Source organism: Panthera uncia (assembly GCF_023721935.1).
Source record: "Panthera uncia isolate 11264 chromosome C1 unlocalized genomic scaffold, Puncia_PCG_1.0 HiC_scaffold_4, whole genome shotgun sequence".
NCBI lineage: Eukaryota > Metazoa > Chordata > Mammalia > Carnivora > Felidae > Panthera > Panthera uncia.
Genome location: NW_026057585.1, coordinates 46048264 through 46063699, shown reverse-complemented (window position 1 = coordinate 46063699; position 15436 = coordinate 46048264). Strand labels below are relative to the sequence as shown.

The 15436-nt window shown below is 34.5% G+C and overlaps 1 protein-coding gene across 2 annotated transcripts in view; it reads right to left on the bottom strand.

Annotated features, from left to right (window-relative positions):
* NEGR1 (neuronal growth regulator 1) overlaps positions 1-15436 on the bottom strand; it is an 841086-nt gene that overhangs the window by 605520 nt on the left and 220130 nt on the right. The window lies entirely within an intron of this gene.

Here is a 15436-nt window from a genome sequence, read left to right as displayed (position 1 = left end):
GACAAAAAGGATTTTGTATTTTCTACCATGCAGAATCCCTGAAAGATACAAAGTATAATAAAGAAACTCTCAGCAGCTTGATTAGAGGAATGAATATGACATTAAGGAATAAATACTTAAGGACTATCTTCTCGTAATAAGTGGAACACCAATAATAGCATGTCAAGAATGTAGAGATCTTCAGATTCACAGAAATATGGAATTCTTTTATGATCAGAGGGGTCTAAAGACTTATTCAGTTTTTACTTATGCTGATAATCATTAGTAATTCTGGCAATGCCTTTAAGAAGAGTTTCTGATGAGATAAAATGCTGGTTGTAAGCATTTAACTCAGAAATGTATTTCCTATATATCCTGAGGTAAAGGGAAAATGTAATATTTAATATACACAGCTGTGAAACATAACTGCTAGACACATATGCAGCTGAAAAGAAGTAAGTTATTAGGACATATACAAAGCCTTCAATAATTCCATTTCCTGAAAAATTAACTACTTGTACTACATATTTTTATACTTAACTCGTTGTTATCTATAGATTCTGCATTACGTGTTATAATTACCAAGTCCAAAATATATTTGGAACTCCTTGCTGGTAAAGGCCTGTCAAAGTCTTCCCCTGAATCCCACATAGTGGCTCACAAAGTGCTAGAGAATAATACAAGCCAGATAAACACTTGTTACATTAGAGAGAAGGAAATTCTCAGATGAATCTGCAATAGACAAGAGCATCACAGTAGCCTAGAATCACATAGAATGAACCATTCTACAGAATCATTCCCTCTGAGGATTGCATTCACAGTGCACAGAAGCCAGCACTTAAGCACCACTTAAATAAAAACACCTCCTTGAATGAATTGGCAACAATAGACCCTGAGTATAAAATGGAAATGGAATAGATGCTGATTATGATGAACTTGTCAGCCAGCTAACCCTCTGCAGTTAAATTGGCAAGTGCAGTAAGAGCACTGACAAAAATCAGAGAACAAGTCCATCAACTCTGAACCTTATTGAAAGGAAAGAAATTGGGAGTGTGTGCCCGCGTGTGTGTGTGTGCCCGCGTGTGTGTGTGTGCGCGCGCGCGTTTGTGTATGCATATGCATGAAAGAACGAAAGAAGATCTAATGACTATTACAAGGTTCTTGTAATGAAATATGTGACTAAGTACATGCAGATTGTGATGAATGTCAAAGAAAACTCCAATTGAGGTTGTGAAAAACAGCCACTTTAAATTTGGTTAAATATTAAATCCAACTCAAATTACATCTTGCAACTATTTCTAGGACATCATTTTCATAATTTTCAACATTCCTCTCGCTATTAAAGACCATGAGCTAAGGAAGACCTGATCAAAGCAGTCTATACCCGATGGGGCCATCAACCTAATAATCTGGTCTCAGTTTAGGTTCATCCATATGTCAGCCTGTTTCAAGCAGCCTATGCCACTTTGGAGTTCTAATTGGGATTTGTTACCAAAGAGGCATTTGCCTGAGAGTATCAATTCCCCTATAGACAAAGTAGTACTTAATTAATCTAACAGTTAAATTAAGCATGAAATAATTAAAATATATTATACGTATATCGGTTTAGTTTTCACCATCCATTCTTCTTTGCACTTGTTTATAGTAGACGGAAGGCCAGTCCTATTGCCCAAGGTCATTTGTCCTTCATTTCTTTTTTCTGTCCCTTCAGGTACTCTTCTAGCAGCTTTTGCAAGGATTTAGATTTCCTTTATATGTGTTTAATACCCAGTTACTGTACACCTGTAATACTTTCCTGTCTTGATTACAAATATGCAGGATTTTATACTTTTTCTTTATATCACTTCTAACCCATGTCTTCTCTTTTCTTTTGTGGTTTTGTTTTGTTTACTTTCTTGGTTTGTTTTTGTTTTTTTGTTTTTTTGTTTTTTGGTTTTTTTTGGCCTCCTGAAGTTGCACATTCCATTAAAATGGGATGGTTTCCTTCTTGAATTGTTTGCATATTCAAAGACTGAGGACTAAAACATGGATAGCCAGGTACCCCAATGTTCCAAAGTGAGGTGCTATGTCACTTACATGCTATTGCTTCCAAGCGAGTAGTCAAATACAGGTTTTGGGACTCCAGAACTTGAGGGTATAAAATGATTGACCTTGAAGAGACTGGGAGAGGGAATTTTTTTTAAAGAAATGTTTGCAGGCCTGTGGGAATACATCTCTTTATGTCATGTCAGGTGAAAGGGTCTTCAACAATCATAGTGAGTGGAATCTGTGAGCCTCAGACACAAAGGAAAGATATTATGTTTACCTTGTTTCTCAAACAGCAGGGAGATGTAAGGAGGCCATATAAGGAATTTCCACGGCATTGTCAGAGCAAAGGGGCATGAGTATTTCACATGGAATATTTGTAGACCATGATGGAGAGAAACACAGTCTGGGAGGAGTTAGAGGCATTTCACCTTAGGAAGCTGCCTCTTGGGTCATGGTAACTCTATAGATATTATAGAATGAGGGGGAAATCAACAGAATTCACCCAGAGAATGCATATTTTTGTATAGAAGAAGTGCAGTTGGATATTCCCAGTGTGGCTATGTCCACAGAAAACATCGGAGAAAGTATTAGTTTTGAACATCTGCCAAGTAAAGAGAACATTGGATATCAGATTTCAGTAGTGCAAATCAAAATATAACTTCTTTGCTTCTTATCTCTCCTCAGCCCCTCCTCTCTCTCATCAACACTGGAAAGTTCAGAAATCACATAAGCACTAGACAAGGAAACAGATAAACCAAAATTACCTGCCAATCCTCACACCCTCCTTCCCACAACAGACTAAAAGTTCAAAACTTGTCAAAGCTGGGCGAATAAATTTGGAATTTCATCTACCTCACTTGCCTAGAAGTAGTAGACACTCTTAATATACACATTATATTAGCTCTTAATACACATTATATTAGCTCTTAATACACATTATATATTAGCTCTTAATATACATATGATTTCTCACTAACTATGACCAGGACACTTTTATTACTTTAGACCATCCAGAAAATTCAGAGGATCAATGCCAGGTATCATCCAACATACCTGTTCTCTGTAGCAGTTTCAAACAAGCATGAGGGACAGGGATAGGAATAAAACTTGTTTTGTGCACTGCGCTCTGTAGAGTTTCACTTTTTTTAAAGCACACCTAGTCATTTACACATGAGTCTGCACTCATTCCTCTTCTGGGGCAACCTTGCAGGCCACATATCCCTAAGAACAAGTACCACTGTCCAGGCCATTATGTTACCTAATCTTTAGTCTATGAAGACTCCTCCCCTGCAGTATAGGGGTGAATGAAGCTGCCCGGAATTCATTCCTGAGCTTTTGTCACAACTTTCTTTCCCCCTGTAATTAGTAATCTCTGGATTATCTCAGACTCTCCTTTTCTCCTCTTTCAGCCTTTCCAATACTTTCATAAGTCACTTCCTTTATTAAATCTTCTCTGTTTGAAATAACTAGCATTGCTTTTGACTTCCTGACTGAGCCCTGACAGATATACTCACTAACTCTGGTTACATATCATATATTAATATATTAATATAAATATAAATGTTGGAGGAGAAAGTTGAAACAAATGTACTAATTTTTCTTATATATCATTCACAAAAAAGTTTTAAAATTTTTAAAAAAATTTTTAAATGTTTATTTATTTTTGAGAGAAAGAAGAGACAGAATATGAGCAGGAGGGGCAGAGAGAGAGGGAGACACAGAATCTGAAGCAGGCTCCAGGCTCTGAGCTTTCAGCACAGAGCCCAACACAGGGCTCAAACTCACAAACTGTAAGATCATGACCTGAGCCAAAGTCAGACACTTAACCGACTGAGCCACCCAGGAGCTTCTCACAAATGTTTTATGACTTCAGAATGAATATCAAAAATCAATTTAACTCAAGTAACCAAAAGTAAAAGTCAAATTGAACACATTCCTTAAAATAAACTATATCATCAATAGTAAAAAGCCAGCATAATTATGTTGGTACTGCTAAGAACCATACTGTTACATGTTTGTAATTACATGCCATTTGAGTTTTTCTTTCTTTCTACCTTTTCAACATAATTTTGACCTTGTTCCACATAATATAACTGTTTGAAGATTGAAATCTATTTTTTTCATAATAAATGCAAGAAAGTCCCTCAAAATTTCTCTAGTGAGATATATACATATATATATATATATATATATATATATATATATTATATACATAATATGGCCATATATATACACACACACACACACACACACACACACACACACATTATGGCTATATATACAGTAATATATATATATATTTAATGGCTATTTATATATATATGTATATATATATATATATATATAGTAAAATATACTAATGCCCACTTGAAAGTGCATCCTACTAGCAGAAAGTATTATATGAGAAAATATTTAATATTCCATCAAATAATCTATTTGAAACTAGAAACAAGTTTGATAAGTCAGTGTCTACTCTCATGTCTACTTGTAAAGCATCCAAATATGTCACATTTCATAAATTTCTCTATTACCAGCAACAGAACAAACTTAGTACCCAAAATGGAAGCTCCTACAGAGAGTAGTATAGCAGCAATTTGAAGGAAATTTATGCAACTTTGTGTAGGCCTATCTACAAAGGTTTTGAAATAATATCTTAAAATGACATGAGTTGTCCAACTGTATTTTACCAGACTGTGAGAAAATACAATTTCATCAAATGTTGTAAATTCCTTTGGAAAATGAATGAAATCTGTTCAATATGAAATAAGACACTTGAGAAGAGAGAAAAGCATCAATGGAAAAGATAATGACCTACTAGGGCAAATAGAAACAGAGAGATTCAAAGTGTCTTAAAAAGAAAGATTCATGAAAAAAAATTCCTGCATTTGTTTGTTTGTTTGTTTTTACTTATAAAAAGTCACTTAATGTATATTCCAGGGTAGCCAACATAACCTGGTTAGGTAATCAGACCTTGAAGAATTTTTTTGTTTTTATTTTTGTTTTTTTACAGTTATGTAAAAATGTTTTGCCTTTGAAAAAAAAAAAAAGAAAGAAATACAGGGGCACTTGGGTGGTTCAGTCAGTTGAGTGTCAGACTTTGGCTCAGATCATGATCTTGCAGTTTATGAGTTCAAGCCCCGGGTTGGGCTTTGTGCTGACAGCTCAGAGCTTGGAGCCTGACTCAGATTCTGTGTCTCGCTCTCTCTCTGCCCTTCCCCTGCTCTCTCTCTCCCTCTCTCTCAAAAATGAACATTTAAAAAAGTTTTTTAAAGAAATCCAGTCCAACAAAAACATATGTGCCAATGGACTTGTATTGTTTTCTAATGTCCGGGTTTGAAAGATAATTAAAAATATATGCACATGTATCTCTGAACATAGCACTGTCCATTAACTAATCGGTTTTAGCAACACACTGCATGGAGGTATACCACCATTGGCTTCTGACATTGGTTAGCTTTCCACTTATTGGCTATTCAGACAACTGGAGAGAGCTTGGAACCCAGTCCCTGGAAAGGATCTGCAGGATTTACCACCCATATGCCTGACACTGCTTCAATGGTGAGAGGTCTGGGCACAGACTTATTAATCCAAGGATATCTTAATTCTTGAGGTGGGGTCAAACGGGCAGAGGGTACCAGTGAGGACACCTTTTCAAAAAGTCTATAAACTAGTAGCCATCACATCCTTTCAGTGCTGTTATGCAGTCTCTGCTGCCTTGGAGAAACCTGTATGTCCGGCTATCAAGCAAGTCATTCAACCACCGAGTTCCTTCTCACATATATAATGATTAGCCTTAGTCTTATATAAATATCCTACAATTGAACAAAAGTTAAAGTTTGAGAAAGAATAAATATTGAAAGTCTAGGAACATGAATTTGATACTTAAAGGATGAAATGATAAAAAATTATATGTTTTTCAGACGCATCAAAAGGAATAAAGCCCAGAGAACAAATGAAGAACTGAAACGTATAAGTTTATAATTTTAAAATATTTTTCTTATGGAAGGATGTATAATGAACAATAAATTGCCTTCTGAAAGACATGGTTCTTCAATCACATTGAGTTCAGGTCACTGTAATCCTTCAAAATGATTATAAATAAATTACAGGTTCTAGATTATAGTGAGATAAATGATCTGAAGCAATAGGCATCTATTTAGAATAGATCAGAGCAGGTAAATGACTCAACTTAGTCAGCAGTGAATGAAATATTAGTTAGTTAAAACTTTTAGCCACTAAAGAAAAAAATTAAAAAGGAAAGTAAGATATAAACCTTTTTCAAATAGTAAAGAAAAACATTTTCTTAGAACCTTTACAGAGTTCTACCGGTAGCATGCTTTACTTTGCCAGGCTAAAAACAGTTCAGATATGCCAGACATTAGAAGAAGGAAATGTTAATTCAAAATAAGGGCATTTTCCAGAAACTCAATGTATAAAAAATGAATCCTAATAAAACGGTCAGAAGGTCTACAATAAGTAACAAAGAAAAACATTGTGGGCAAGTGTACCATAATGTTGTATTATAGACTATCTGGGATGCAGCCTCTGACCCATAAACATCCATTTCTTTCAAATATCTATCATTTTCAAATAGGCAGAATGGAACACAGATTGTAAGAAAGATTAAACAACCTCCCACAATTACCATCAAAAAACTCAGATTACTCAAAATTGAACATTCTCATATTCCTGCCTCTGACCAAGTTCATTTTAAAGATTAGTTTTTGTGGTTCTCTCTCTCTTTTTTCCATACCAGGAATCTGTTCTTAGCCTTTTAAATATCTATTTATTCAACCATTTCAGCAAGCATTTCAAATACACAGAAGGATGAAATGTAATATTAATAAAATATCCAAAGTTAAATCCCTAGAAAACAATTTCACTGGTTATCTCTCAGTATCTCTTGTAACCCAGTATGTAAGTACATCAAAATTAGAACGGAAATAGAATTAAAAACCTGAAGAAAGCTCATTTGATTCTAATGAGTGATTATGCTAGATAATTCTATTTTCTAAAATTGTACCCAATCCATGATTTTTAAATAGCATATATTGGTAAATAAATAAATATTCACATTTTAATATAAAAATGAATATAGCTTTATATTATGCATCATTCAGATACCAGTAAATATGAATTTCATAAATTATCAGTAAACTACTAGAACTCAAAAATTGAAAACAGTTTTCCAGTCTTTAATAATAATGTATGATGCTAAAATGAATTTCTTTTTGAAAGGCTGAGTTTGATCAGTACTTATTTAAATTCACAAGGAGCATTTCTGTTATAAGCAATCATTCAATTCTTATATATTAAAAACAAATTATTCATTTGAGAAATTTATATTTATTAACAAGGATTACCATTAATACCCTAATAAGCATCTGATTTTAAAATTACACTCAATATATATTTTTTAATTTTTACTACATATTGGTGGTCCTTAATTCTTCATTTCTCCCCTCAGGCAGACGCAACATTCTGTATAGAACGATACAGCACCAGATACGTAAACATTCTTCATATGCACAGAAAGAAAATAAAATCTGCTTAGCCAGACACTCAAGGCTCTCTAGAATTGAGCCTTAAATGTCACGTGATGTATAAGGCAGCCTAAATAGACCAACTACTTCTTCTTCCTTTGACTCCTGCTGTTGCTGGGTCTGGCTGTTGTATCTACCTGCAACACCCTTCTCCACCTCTCATCTTACACTTATTCTAAGTGTTCAAAATCTAGCCATCCTATGCATCCTTAAGAACTCTCAAACCCAAAATTCTTTTCTTAAAGCTTTTTTTTTTCTTTTTAATCCCTTGCCAGAAGGGATATGAACAGCACTGAATTCCCACAGGACCTTTGCTTTGTTCTCCTTTTGCAATACAGAATTCTAGAGTTGAAGCAACTTTAGTGGTAATTTCATCCATGACATTTTTTTTTTCTTTTTTGGCATATCAGAAAACTGAAGTCTCCATAAATGAAATGTTTAAGAGCATACCATTAGAGACAAAAATGGACTGTATCCTTTCTACTTGCCTGATCCACTTTCTACCACGTATTTTGAATAGATCTGCATGTAGTTCATCATCCCCTTAAATAGAGAAGTTCCTTTAAGTTTCATATTTTCTTAATATATATTTACACAGCAACTTTTTTTTTAGAGAGGGCAGCCTTTAATTGTTGAAAAGGGTGCAATGCCGGGGGGGGGGGATGGGGGCAGGTAGGAACAAGTCCAGATTTTGCTACAGAGTAAACAATTCTCTAGGCACCAAATAAAGAATATTAACTTTAAGATGCCCTTCTAGTTTTTTTTCCTCAAACTGCAGTAGTTAATCCTATGACATAGCCAAAGTAAAAGCAGATCCAGAAGGCTAGTTCTTTTCTTCCCTTACTACATTATTGAGCCAATCTGAAAAAAACAAATCAAACAGTTGAACAATCTTAAATAAACAAACCAACCAACAAACAAAAACATATGGAAGTAGGATTCTCCTGGCACCATCCCTATATCACCTGCTCAAAATCACATCAACTGATTCTCCACTCTAATGCCTGAGCCAGAAAAGTAATCAGAAATAAGCAAGGGAATTCTACATTGTAGCCTTTCATTAAGGAAATATATAAGATAATGTACTAAAAATAATTTGGGGGCCCATTTTAGATAGAGTGGTCACTAAGATTTATGTGAGAAAGTTACATTTAAACTGAGAAAGGGAGATGAAAGTGAACCAGCCTCAAGAAGAATCTGAGGACGTTTATTCAAATTTATTGCACTGAGAAGACAGTGAAAAGATAGATTTCCATGTCCACAGGGAATAGCATGCATAGCCTATAGATCAGAAACTGAATTTTTTCATGGTTTAAAATGAAACAGTTAATTATGTACAGTTGTACAACATAAAGTTGTTTGCACACACTTTTTATTTTGATGCAGAACACCACTACACAGAGCATTTAGTCTCAAGCTCATTCTTCTGTGTTTCCAACATCATTATGAATATGGCTAATACACACAACCTTAACCAGAGAAGAAGCTAAATATGGACATGTCAACTTCCCCTATTAAAAGGTGAACTTTGGGAGCGCCTGGATGGCTTAGTCGGTTAAGTGTCCGATTTGGGCTCAGGTCATGATCTCACCGGTTTGTGAGTTCGAGCCCCACATCAGGCTCTTTGCTGCTAGCCTGGAGCCTGCTTCAGATTCTGTGTCTCCCCCTCTCTCTGCCCCTCTTTCACTCACACTGTCTCTCAAAAATAAGTAAAAATTAAAAATTAAAAAAAATAAATAAAAGGTGAATTTTTTGTGGGTAAGGACCATCTTTAAAAAACCATCTTTGTATTCCAATCCTCAGCATATTCCAGGGCATTAATAAAAACTGAATTGTTGCTGAATTACATTTTATTGTATTCCATAAACTGGACCAAAGTCCAGAATGGCTGAAACGTTTAGAGCAGCAAGTCTGTATGGCTAAGGCAATACAGCCCCTGGCTAATATGGAGAAAAGTACTAATATTTTTTACTACTACATCCAGTAAAAAACTTTTTGCTGATTTATAAATAGTTGGATATTTTGATTCTGTTAAATTCCACTTTACTTTTCTAGACAAAATAGAATTTTTATATTCTAAAAAAGGGAAGGTCTAAAAATTTTGTGAAAATCATAAATGTTTTAAAATTAATATATAGTATATAAAATTAAATGTATATAGCATATAAAATTAAATTTAATTATAATAATCAACGTTAAACTTATATTGAAAAAATAAATTTCTTAATGAATTATATGCTTTATAAATGAATTAGTTGATATACTTAATGTATTTGCTGGTATTGAAAGGTATTTCTATAACAAAAATAAATAACAAGCACCATTTCAATTGTTTTTAAATCTCAAGTTGGGAACAGCAATTGTCATAAAATTACGTGCACCATACTCTTTCAAACAAAGAATGAGTAATTGTTTTTAGTCTGACTATGCACATTTCAATATAAGCAAGCTGCTGGGTCTATTAGTTGACTCATTCCAATCCCTTAAACAACTGGATTACTTTCTAAAATGTTTTCTCCACTTCAATTCTAACTGACATGGAAAAGGGAGTGACTTTTTTTTTCTAATCCATGAGTGGCTACTCCAGAGGTTCTACTCGTATGATGACAGCAATTGTGCATTTTTGGATCTAGCAGTCAGCACCCCCAAATAGCTGTCAGTAATCTGTCTCCTGGTATTCATGCCCTGTACAGTTCTGTCCTTCACTGAATGAAACAGCCTGTTAACAGGCTACTGAGGAGAGGACTATGTGAGACTTTGGAGGCTGAGTCATAAAAGACATTCTGGCGTCCATCTTGTGCTCTCATGAATGGTTTACTCTGAAGAAAGCTCGTGTCATTAGGACACTGCCAGAGCAGTATGAAGAGGTCCACACAGAGAACAACTGAAGTCTCCTTCCAAGAGCCAGCACCGTTTGCCAGTCACCTGAGTGAGGCATCTTGGCATTGGATCCTTAAGTCCAATCAAGGTCAACCTGATCTTAAATAATGACAATCTATGATGTTCTAAAACTGTTGAAAGTGAAACAATAGCTTGTCTTCATCTGACACCAAACTATTTTTCATAATCAAAAGAATGAAAGAGAAGAAGTCTATTTTTGTTGTTGTCGCTGTTGTTTTTCATTTTTTTTTAATGTTTATTTATTTTTGAGAGAGACAGAGTGCGACCAGGAGAGGGGCAGAGCAAGAGGAAGACACAGAATCAGAAACACATCTGAGCTGTCAGCACAGAGCCCAACAAGGTGCCTGAGTTCATGAACCGTGAGGATCATGACCTGAGCCCAAGTCGGACACTTAAGAAACTGGGCCAGCCAGGCGGCCCTATTTGTTGTTGTTGTTGGTGGTGGTGGTGGTTCATGGAACTTTGGAACCTGTTCATTGACCCTCAAGTCTCATATTCTGAAATTCTTCTCTCCCTATTCCTCAATAGGCTAAGCTTTCCCCCCATGAAATTACCCACTATCTATAAAATCTCGTAGGCACTCTCCACTCTTTGCCTTTATATGTGTAGTTTCCAATGTGTTTTAAGCCCAACGCTTCTCTAAATGACTAATGTCTACTCACTCATCATGAAATTTCATAGAATATATACTTAGTGTTTAATGAATAGCAAGATTACGGTGGAAGGAAATCTGAGGCCAACAATTTTTGATGACACAACTTACATTTGTCCATCATGAAAATATGCAGCAGAGTCAAAATTACTCTCATGAGAAGACAACTTGATATGAAAGGAATGCATTTTTACTTAATCAGTTTTTTTCCAATATATAAATATTTGTTTAAACATTACATTTCCAAGAAAAAAAAAACTTCCTTTTTACCGACCGTGATGATGCTATGAACCCTGGAAGGAATCTAGCTCATTTGCAGTTTGGAGCAAAATAAAATATCATCAGTGACTATATCCAAAAAAAAACTGTTGACATTTCTATTATGATGTATTATTTTTATAGTATTGAAGAAATTTTACTATTTTCTAGCACCACCTCCCCCCCTTTGAAAATTATAAGGGCCACTGACACCCTCAAAAGTGTGAACGATTTCTTTCCCAAGGAAAACGTAGCTTGGGAGAAAAGACTTGGTAACTTGTAGCATAGACGGAGCACCTGTGAGGCTTGGCAACATACATGGCTTTGCTGCCTTGGTGAAGAAAGGAGATCCACACAAGACTGTGACTCACTGATTTCTAAGTTGGAATAACACTGGCACTAAAAACACTGCCAGAAATCCTGAGAGGATTTTTGTCTACTGTCCTAAAAGTTGTCAACTTTATCAGAGCCAGCGTCTTGAATCACTGCCTTTTTAAGAAATATGTCAAGAAGATGAAAAGAGAATGCAAAGTTCATCTCTACTAAACAGAAGTTTGCCAACTTGCCAGAGCACATGTTCCAAAGCCCTTGATTGAACTTTGAGTAAAAAGTTCAAGAGAAAAAAAAGCTCATCCTCAGAATAATTTTCTAGAGCTTCATGGCTTGACTTACTTGGCGGGTATTTCTAGCCACAGAAATGAACACACTTTCTCACGTAGGTCCCTATGACAGCGTTGTTGATAGTGATGATAAACTGCAAGTTACCTTGTGCAACTTCCTAAACAGGGAGAGAAGTTAGAGGTAGACAACAGCATGAATTTCCAAATGCTATAAAAAGCACTTCTTCAGGGTTAATAGTAACAAAACCTTGAGCAATCCTTCCAGGATATGTCTTTAGACCTCTGGAATCACAACAGAACTCTTGATTAATGATTCTGCTGAAATGACTTTTAAATTGGGCACAGACTGAAAAGTTCTGACACTGACTCAAAAAAAGATTAGAGAAGCATTCCTGGTCAAAGCTAACCCCAACAAGTCCTTCACACGAATTCAAATGAGAATCTTGGGGAAATGTAGTGTTAGAGAAAATAGCTAACTTCTAATGTACATAGCTGACCAGAGAAGCCCTGATTCCTTTCGGTATCACTGGCAAAGTTCAAAACATTTCCAATCAAAGGGAAGACAACCTCAATTTATGTCAAACGTGTACATAACCATGTTTAAAAAATTCCACATTCAAATTCTTATTCAAGCAACTGCCTTATCAAGGAAATTAATTTTGAACAGAGTTAAAGTTTAATTTATTTTTAATTTGCACAAGTTCTATTTCTTGCTCTTTTTTTTTTCTTATTTATAGAATTGGACCATTAACTTTTGCATAAAAATAGTGAGACATTTTGAGAAGAGTTTAATTTGGTAGATGGATAAAATAGATGCAAACTCATTACATAAATTTTATGAACAATTTTGCATTTATGTTATATCTGCATTTTCCCAGTGTAGGGCCTCAAAGGATTTGGTGACCATACTAAGTAAAAGCCATGCACCTCACCCCTTAGAGTTTTCTTTGACTTTCCTAGGCCAAGTCAGCATTGCCACCCTCCATATTCCCACCACGCTCTTGCTCCTACTTTGTGTGGGTAAGTTTTATGATAGTTTTTTTTTTCATGTCATTAGATTGTGATATTATTGAGGACAGGAAGTAATTATTCATGTTTGCATTCCACGCACATATTAATTAGTAAGGCCTTGGAAATGATAGGTGCCCACAAATGCTTCATAAGTGAATAAATGCAAATAAACACATCCTTTCCTTTGTTTTGATTTTTCCCCACAGGGAGCCTGTGTTTGTAGGACAAATAATTTTATGTGGGAAGATTTTTTTCATCTTCATGGTTAGTAAAGGAAATTGAGCTGATAACTGAGAAAGGCCAATCATATACAAACAAATTATATGTAACAGTCTAGTTGTTTTATCTAATATCAACTGTCACTTTCAAATTACAAAAAATATACTTTACACACTATTTAAATTAGAATCAGTTGGCCATATAGGAAAAAAAAGAGTAATTAAACTCTTGCCATTTAAATTAAAAATCTATCCAGCATGAAGATTTTTAAAAATCCCCTTTTAATTTTTCACAACACATTAAGTTGTGCATGGTTCTAGATACAATTCACTTGAACCATTCTTTAAAATGTATTGCCAGGCACCATGGCAAGGTATTAACATTAAACTCAAAGGCTACATATCTGCAGCCAAATTCTATTTGTAATTAGCTAACTCACTCATATAACTTAAGGAAAAATGAGAAATGTTGAGTTATTTAGATACTGCACTTGTTTTCAATCCCTTTTAGCCTTTTAGAGACTTACTAATATATCTAATAATATACTAGTTTCATGTTTTGTATTTACAACAGAATTTCAATATCAGAAGATTTCAATTATCTTTAAAATTAACATGAACATTTTCTCTATTTTAATTTTAAGATTTTTTAATACCTTACACATATAAGAACTTCAACTGAATGTTTGTTGAACTTAATTTAATACTCCAAATATTCAAAATGAAACCATCTCTTCTTACAGAAAGCATTGTTCAAGCAATTAGAAGAATATAAAGCCATAAGGTAAGATGATAAGGTCTAAACCTGCTGAAGTTAATTAGCTCTGGGGAATAATTTTAAAATAATAGGTACATTAGCTAGAGAAAATTATAGCAGAGTATCTTCTGCATAAAAAACAGAGCATGTGGCAAAATAAAATGGTAAAGAAAACATCTTTTCTAACCTAGTGCAAAGTAAATCATCAGAGCCTTTTCGTATTAAACCAGAAACCCTTCTCTATTCAGGGAAGCCCCTTAGGAAGGTCTGTCACTGAACAAATAACTGATGCATTTGACTTTCTGGCTATTCACATCTATAGCTATATCATAGCACTTTCCATCTGTTTGTGTTCTCTCTCTTTGCTTGTTTTGTTTTGTTTTTTTTTGCTTTTGTTCTGTTTTGCAACCCTTTTCTGAACCTTCAGTCTTACACCACAGATTCTTTGGAAGAGTTTATTATTCAGTTTTCCTGGTTCAATTCTATAAGCTAAGTTGCATGATCTCAAAACAAGTAATTTTTGGAAATCAATTTTATTTTTAAAAACTGCCCCCAAACACATCTAAGTTATATCTATAAACATCATGATTTTCTATTTAGCAATATTTATCTATTTAATTTATTTGATGACAGACATTTTATAAAGTTAGTTTCCAATCTTTGCCATGCCAGGGTAGTATTCACCATAAGCATAGTAGTATCTCACTATTTAAAAAATATTTTTTTTAAGTGTATTTGTTTATGAGAGAGAGAGAGAATTAGCGTGAACAGGGAAGGGGCAGAGAGGGGGACAGAGGATCTGAAGTGGGCTCTGCACTGATAGCAGAGAGCCTGATACAGGGCTCACAATCATGAACTGTGAGATCACGACCTGAGCCAAAGTTGGATGCTTAATCAACTGAACTGCCCAGGTGCCCCAATAGTATTTCATTATTAATGTGATGTTAGATTTCACCCAATACTTGATTTTCCATATATGTTATCTATACAAGTAAAATACCACCCTTTTAGTACATGGTCTTTTCCTTATCTGCACATAAAATAAAAACTTTCTCCCCAATATCCATATTTTCAGAAAAGGAGTTTTCTCTCTACATTATTAGGTTGGAATTCTAACATAAATTTTGAGAAGTTATGATTTACAATTTTAGAAGAGACCAAAAATTAAGAATTATCCCTAGAGATCAAAATAATGTCATTTTATTTGCAAATACATTTGATTCATGGAGGCTATAATAAATAATAATATTAACATATAAGGCACTACTCATCTTCAAAGACCTTTTCCAAATATTAAATAATTATCAAGATTACACATTCAATATGTGACATGTGGACCACATGTTTTACTTTTTAAAAAAAATACAATTTTTTAATGCTAAACTCAGTACATATTTTTTCATTGTAGATACCAAATAGTTACTACAAATTTTATTTGTACTACTCTTTGTGAACATCTGCACACGTTC